Genomic DNA, 7335 nt, shown 5'->3' with positions numbered 1-7335 from the left:
TAAGGACAAGGAAACAAAAGATGGTGTCTTCTGTCTCACCCTCTACTAACTTAGAGTAAAAGACCTCACCAAGGAAACAAGAGTGCAGCTTGGTTCACATTCCATACTCAGGTGATACCTTAAAGTTGCCCCCAAGGAAACAAAGGGTGCGGCTTGTTTCAGACCCTCTGCTAAGACCAGATCTTTAGCCCACCCTTGTCCTGTCTATTATTATAGTAGAGAATACTTTCTAAAATAGAACTACAGGTGTATAGTGTCCAGAATGATATCTCATAAGTAATTATGCCTAGAAGGACCATATTGATTGACTATAACTTGCCACGCCGTCATTTGGTGGGAGTTACAAAATTATGGATAGCAGAGCCATACTAAGAAATTCCACTCCTTTGCATGATGTCAACATTATTTTCTATTTATTTAATTGTAGAACTTTACCAACAAAGAGAAAATCTATAGCATATCCACTCAGGGTTGTTTTACATATGCTTAATTCTCACCAAGCTCCAGAGCCAATCTCATTGCCATTGAATATTGCCCTTGTGAGTTTCCAAGACTGTAACCATTTGTGGGTGTTGAAAGCCCCATCTTTCTCCATCACAGCAGCCTTAATATTTATACATTACTTTAATTATTGTACAAATCAGTAAATAAATTAAGAGTAAAGGATCTTCCAGCACTTGCCTCTGTGTACATCAGTAATAAACTCTGGAATAAGAACTTAAACATCACTTTGTGTCTACAAGAGAAATAACTTTCTTTCTACTAACCACAAGGTTAGTGGTTCCCAACCACTGGCTGCTCCACAAGAGAAAGATATGGCCTTAAAGAAGGACGGTTTCAGAAACCCACAGGGTCACTTCTACCCTGTCCTACATGGTCACTTGACTCAATAGCAGTGAGTTGGTGAGTTTGAGTGAAATTTCATTATTTTAAAATAATTCAGAGGTCAATGGAATTATCCAAAATTGTGTGCTTGTTGGTTCATTTTGGATAAAACCTACCTGTCTACCATGCATTTTCGTGGAAAATTATCCAACTTGAGCCAATCTTGAAAGTTTTATCAATAGTAATATTTTAAAGTTCTTGCTATATTTACAAGTGCCACAGTGGGTTAAATAAGAAATAAAAAATTAGAACACATGTTTGTGGCTGTTAGAAGAGGTACATTTTAATTTCATAAGGTTTAATCCCTAAGATTTTCCTTGATTCTGTCTGGAAATAGTCAAATACTGTTTCTGTGTTTTTGTTGTTGTTGTTTGCTTGCTTTTTATGTAAATGTTGCATAACCTTAGAAAATAAGGCTTGTAATATAGCTAATATTTCCTAGCCAGGAGCAAATGTGAGGGAATGATTATATATGGGGATATTCAATTTGTTATTTATATCTATGAGAGGACAGTCACATGTATTTTTTAACTTGTTTCAAAATATCCATCTTCTTTCATTGTATTGATTTTGTGAGGTCAATTTTTACTGTATAAGTGGAGTACTTTCACAGTGAAATGCTAAGTAATCTGATTAAGAGTCCAAAATTATCTTCCAAATTTGTTGCCTATGTTTACTTTGGTGGTGAGAATAAAAGGATATCAAACATAGATTTAAGGGGATGCAAAATAATATCCTTCAATACAATTTCATAAACCATAATATTTCATATTGCGATCATCAGTTTATTAATATTCTCACTCACATATTGCTCCTTCTATATCATTAAAGAAATCAACACTTCACAAGAAACATGCATGATTGGCAAAGTGAAAAGTCATGATGTGTCAAGAAAGCAACAAGGAAAAGGGTTTTTTCTTCTATAAACCAACATCTGGGACAGTAACTGAGGGATGAAATAAAAAATGAAAATTATTATTCTCAGTTTCCATTACAAAACACACCTGGAAAAATCTCTGAGTCATAATTGCTTAAGGGAGCATTTCATCATTTAAAGGGTTCACCAGAATGACCTGGGAAGTATTTCTAGCCTAGACAATGGATGGTTCCCACATGGTAAACAGAGAGACAGGATATCTAATGTATCTAAAAATTCTCTCTCAAAATAAAAAAAAATGGAGAAAAATATGTCTCCCTGGATTAAAAACTTCACTGCAAAACATTACTATCAAGGACACAGAAGATTCATGGTTAGAACACACCAGTGTCTCCTTAAGAGAAAGAAGACTTAAAGTATCAGAAACCCAACAGGGCAGATTCACTCTGTTCTGTGCAGTCACTGTCAGTCAGATTTGACGCAGCCATTCATTTGGTCTTTTGTGTTTTTCATTATCCCTTGCATGTATAATTGTTCAGAAGATAGTTAAAAAACAGTTGCAGCAGTACAGTGACAAGGAACTGCCAGAAATTCAAGTTGGGTTTGAAATAAGAGGTAAAATGAGTGGTATCATTACTGATATCAGATATATCTTGACAGAAAGCAGAAAATAAAACAGCAATGTTTACTTGTGTGGTTGTTGGTTTTTTGCCATTTGACTGTGTGGATGATAACAAATTATGGGTTAACATTGTCATGAATTCCCAAACATTTCATGATGCTCATGAGAAACCTATACACATATTGAGAGGTGCAGACAAAATAAGATAAGACTGTGAGGTTTCAAATTGAGAAAAGTGTGTATCAGGATTGTATCCTTATTATATATGTATTCAATTTGTATATTGAGCAAAGAATCTAAGAACTAGATTATGTAAAAAATAACAGGAAATCAGAATTATAGGCAATCTCCTTAACACCTTGCTACATGCAAATGGCACAATCTTGCTCGCTGAAAGTAAGGAGGATTTGAACCACTTGCTTCAATATGGATTATAACTCCATGTTAAACAATGCCCAATTCCCACAACTAGACCTATAAAGTTGTCAAGGATTTCATTTTATTTGGGTACACAATCAATCGTCATTGAAGCAGCAACTCAAAAGCCAAATGACATATTGCACTCGGCAAATTTGCTGCAAAAGACGGCTTTAAAGTTTTGAAGAGCAAAGCTCTCACTTTAAAGACTAAGAGATGCCTGATACACATAACAGTATTTTTATTTGCCTCACATGCGTGTGTAAGCCAAACAATAAAGTAGGAAGATCGGGCAAGAATTGATGTATTTGACTGATGGGGTTGGCAAAGAATATTGAATACACCATGGTCTGATAAAAGAATGAACAAATTGGTCTTGGGTAAATTCAATTAGAAAGCTCCTTAGAATTGATGGCAAGACTTGGTCTTCTGAACTTTGGATATGTTTTCAGAGATACCAGTCCTGGGGATGGACATCATGCTTGATAAAGGATAAGGTCAGCAAAAAGAGGAAGAGCCTCGATAAGATCACTTGTCACAGTGGTTGTAGCAATGCGTTCAAACATACCCACAATTGTGAGCATGTTAGAGAACCTGACAGTGTAATTCTGTTGGATGGACTGTCACTTAAATAGAAACAGATTCAACAGCATCTAAAAACAAACAACAAAGGTCTCAAAAAGATCAGCAAATAATTGAGGCAGATTAACTAAGAAGAGGATTTATTACATTCAATGTAATGAATAAACTGCTATTTTGTTTCTTGTAGATAGCAATAGAAGGTTTAATACTAACATACAGTTCAAATGAGTAGTATATGAATTCTTAGAAAGAAACCCATTATTATTCTCAAAGTGCACGACTGGATAAAGTTGTGAGGCTATATTTCACAAGGCACCAGGAAGATATGTTTTCTATAGCATGTTTCCTTGGGAAATTAGTGAACAAGGAAAAAGTCTTTTTGAGAACAGAACAAGAGCCTAGAGAAAACAACGAAGCTATGCAATTGGTTGACTTTCTTGACTAATAGAGTGAAAGAGAATTATCTTTTGAGAAACATGTAAATGAACTTCAAAACTTCCATTATATTTTCTGTGGTTATTCGTGATGAAAATATGTTGAATAATGCTTATGTTTAATGGCTCTAACTTGAGTTTCTAAATGTACAGCAGGATTAACCAGAATTGGAGGCTATCTGTACAATGGTATTTCAATACTGCTGAGAGTTCATGACCAAGAATAGTAGGGAGATGTATTGTACTTGATATTATACAGCATGTCATTATGTTCTACTAACTTCTCAAACTCTATATATTTCCAGTTTTTATTGATAGAAAAACTATACATGAATAACTTAAAAGTATATCACTGAAAGAATGTTATCTCAACATTTACTTTGAGATTATCTTTCCCCAGAGTCCTGGAATTCTTCTAGACACTTGTCATTGACTTGTTTGTCATTATTTCATACCTTGTTATAGCATATATGCTGCTATGCCTATTTCCATAATGATAATTTTTTGACATAAGGGAGAGATTTTTTTTTTTTAATGTCTGAATACCATTGTGCACAGATGGGCTATGGGTCTCTAGTCTGACCCTCCTCATTCTCAACCATATGGTCTTGTTTGTTCGATTGCTAAGGGTCTTCTGGTACCTGTTACCTGGTCACGATGACACCTCATGATCACAGAGGCTGGTGTGCTGTCACGCGTGGTGTGGTCAGTAATTACTTAATGCTCTTACACATTTTTGGATGCTCAGTTTATTCACTGCAAACACACATCAAACAATCTAAAAATCTTAAAATTAACTCAAACTACTAAGGATAAGAATATCAGCGCAAGTACGAGCATAAGGGCATGATAACAGCACTCTTCACACATATTATTTCAGCACCGCAGTCCCAATAAGCATTGTCTCATCGGTGTACTCACCCCGGGTAGAATTGGAGAGAGCAGGAGTTGATGTCTCCTTGGTTACTTGCTCTCTGAAAAGTCAGCGTCCCTACCCGGGTTTAAATGGACAGCTTGGCTGGCACTTTAACGATGCCAATGTCCAAGTCCAAGTCTTATCAGGGCTCCCCATACTTTTGGGGTGATTCCTTGGGTCATCTGTTGATTCTTGGCGATGGTTCAACTTCTTGGCTGGATCCCAATGTCACACTTTATTTCTTCTCTAAAATGGAGTTTCTTGGGTTTGTCTCTTGTAAGGTGGCTCAATGACTTGCAAGGAAGTTCTATAATGCTCTCATCATGTGCTTCTTCCATGTAGGCCTATTTCTCTGCTAGGTGGCCACTTGTTTCACTTCAAGCCTTTAAGACCACAGACACTATATCTTTTAATAGCCGGACACCATCCTCTGTCTTCAGCACATCTGCTTGTATTTCCATTTTGTCTTCAGTGATCATGTTAGGGGTGGATAGTGAGGGGGTGCACATCACAAAATGCCATTTTTTGGTTCCCCTGGTGTCACAGAAGATCCTTAGCAATCAACAAACAAAGCCAAAGTATTCTTGTATTGCGGGAGGGTATGAGCTGAGGCCCAAGGCCTGTCTGCTGCCTCAGAGTATTGCCTTATAAATATACATACATAGGCCAATACCTCTATTTTTATGGATTCATGTATTTGCATGTGGACACACCTATGCTTATATCTTTATCCATAGCTTTCTTCCTAGATCATTCCTCTGTTTCTGTTTACCTTCCTCTTGCCCCCTCATCATGCTCGCTCTACTTCTGCCTCATAGTACCTCCTTTCAGCTAGATTGCAGTTGCGTCAGCACTCCCAGGATCACTATATCCTCCTCGTTATTGATCTTTATTCCCTAGTTGTTCCCCGTTTATGGCGCTGTTTGCCCACCACACCCTTCCCCCACACCCTTCTCCCCCAACATCCCTCCAGGACCATTGGTCTCGTTGCTTTCTCCTCAAGCTTGCTTCCCATGCCTGTCTTATGTAAGGAGGTATGCCAACAATGGCACAGACCAAACAAATAGAAAACAAACGATTGGGGGGGAAAAGAGAAGTGAGAAGAAGAAAAACAAAACACAAAAGAAACACAACAACAACAACAAAAATACATGCATAATTCCAGGTCTGTTCACTGAACTGTATGACTATCTCCCCAGTGATCCTGGGGATCAGGAACTGTCCCTTCTAGCCTGACGTCTATTTTAGGGGGCTCTTTAGGAGCTTTGTGGCTTTGCTTTGTTCCTGTTGCTGATCTGTTATGTTCCCTTCTTGGTTTGTCCCGCTGCAGGGCGTTCAGACAGTACTTCCTCCCTGCTGTGTGTCCCCAGTATTGTCCTCTATCACAGTATGCTCCGGTAAGGGGATAACATGTCATGAGCTGTTGTCGGCACTACAAAGACTAATTTTCAGGAGTGGATCAAATTTGAGATATAAAGACTGTTTTTTCAAGGAAGACTCCTTAAAGGAAGACGTTCCAAAGTACTCCAAATAATCCAAATCCGTTCCAGAGCCCAGAATTTTAGCTGGGTCTCTGAAGTTGTCTTCTGTGGGGTCCATGGCAGCTCTGATCTCTTCTGAGTCTAGGAGCATTACACGTTTTAATGCTGATAAAGACTGAGAGAACACTCCTCTCCAGACTAAGTATGCTACATCCCAAAGGCACTCAACTCTAATTCTGTGGGTCAGCCAATCTGTCTACCCTGATTGCTGAGAGGGACCCCCAATCCCCATGTATAAACAAGCAAGCCTCCGTCCAAAGGCACTCAGCTTTGTTAAGTCTGTGGGATAGTGATCCCACCAATCGGATTCATGCTCTTGATTCTGTTGCCCCTCCTGCCACTGATCCTCTGCCACGTTTCCGTTGGTTCCCCTGGTGTTACAGCTCTATCTTCTGGATCACAAAGTTCAATATAAAAGAGCTCAGAGTTAAAAACACCTACTCCGCTCCTGATTCTTATCTTGTGATGGTAATTAAATTCCATATTCCTGCTTCTGATATGGCTCATTTTATACCCAGAGAGATGACAAATATATACAATCCCCTATTTGAGTTCTATACCCTGTATTTGAATACTTCCACCTAGTCATTTAGTGGAAGTTACAGACCATGACCATTATTGTTACCGTAGGTATTATCAAGTTGGTTCCAAATCGCACTGACCCAGTGCAGCCATTGTGACTGTGCCAATCCAGCCCTTTGACAGTCTTCCTCTTTTTCGCAGACCTTCTACTTTGCCAAGCATAAGTTCCTTTTGCAGAGACTGGTCTCTCCTGATAACATGTCCAAAATGCATGGGACAAAGTCTTGCCATCTTGGCTTTTAAGAAACTTTCTGACTATATTTCTTCCCAGATAGATTTATTTGTTCTTCTGACAGTGCATGGTTATTTAAAGATTCTTCCTCAACATCATTATTCAAATGCATCAATTCTTCTTCAGTCTTCTTTGTGAATAGTTCAACTTTCATATACATATGAGCTGATTGAAAATATCAAGACTTAGGGATCAAAACCAAACCAATATCACTGCCAATGAGTTTATTCCAACTCATAATGACCCT

Source organism: Echinops telfairi, unplaced genomic scaffold (assembly GCF_000313985.2).
Source record: "Echinops telfairi isolate 266 unplaced genomic scaffold, ASM31398v2 ScPeMD7_18;HRSCAF=68, whole genome shotgun sequence".
Classification (NCBI taxonomy): Eukaryota; Metazoa; Chordata; class Mammalia; order Afrosoricida; family Tenrecidae; genus Echinops; species Echinops telfairi.
Note: the sequence above shows the minus strand (reverse complement) of the source record.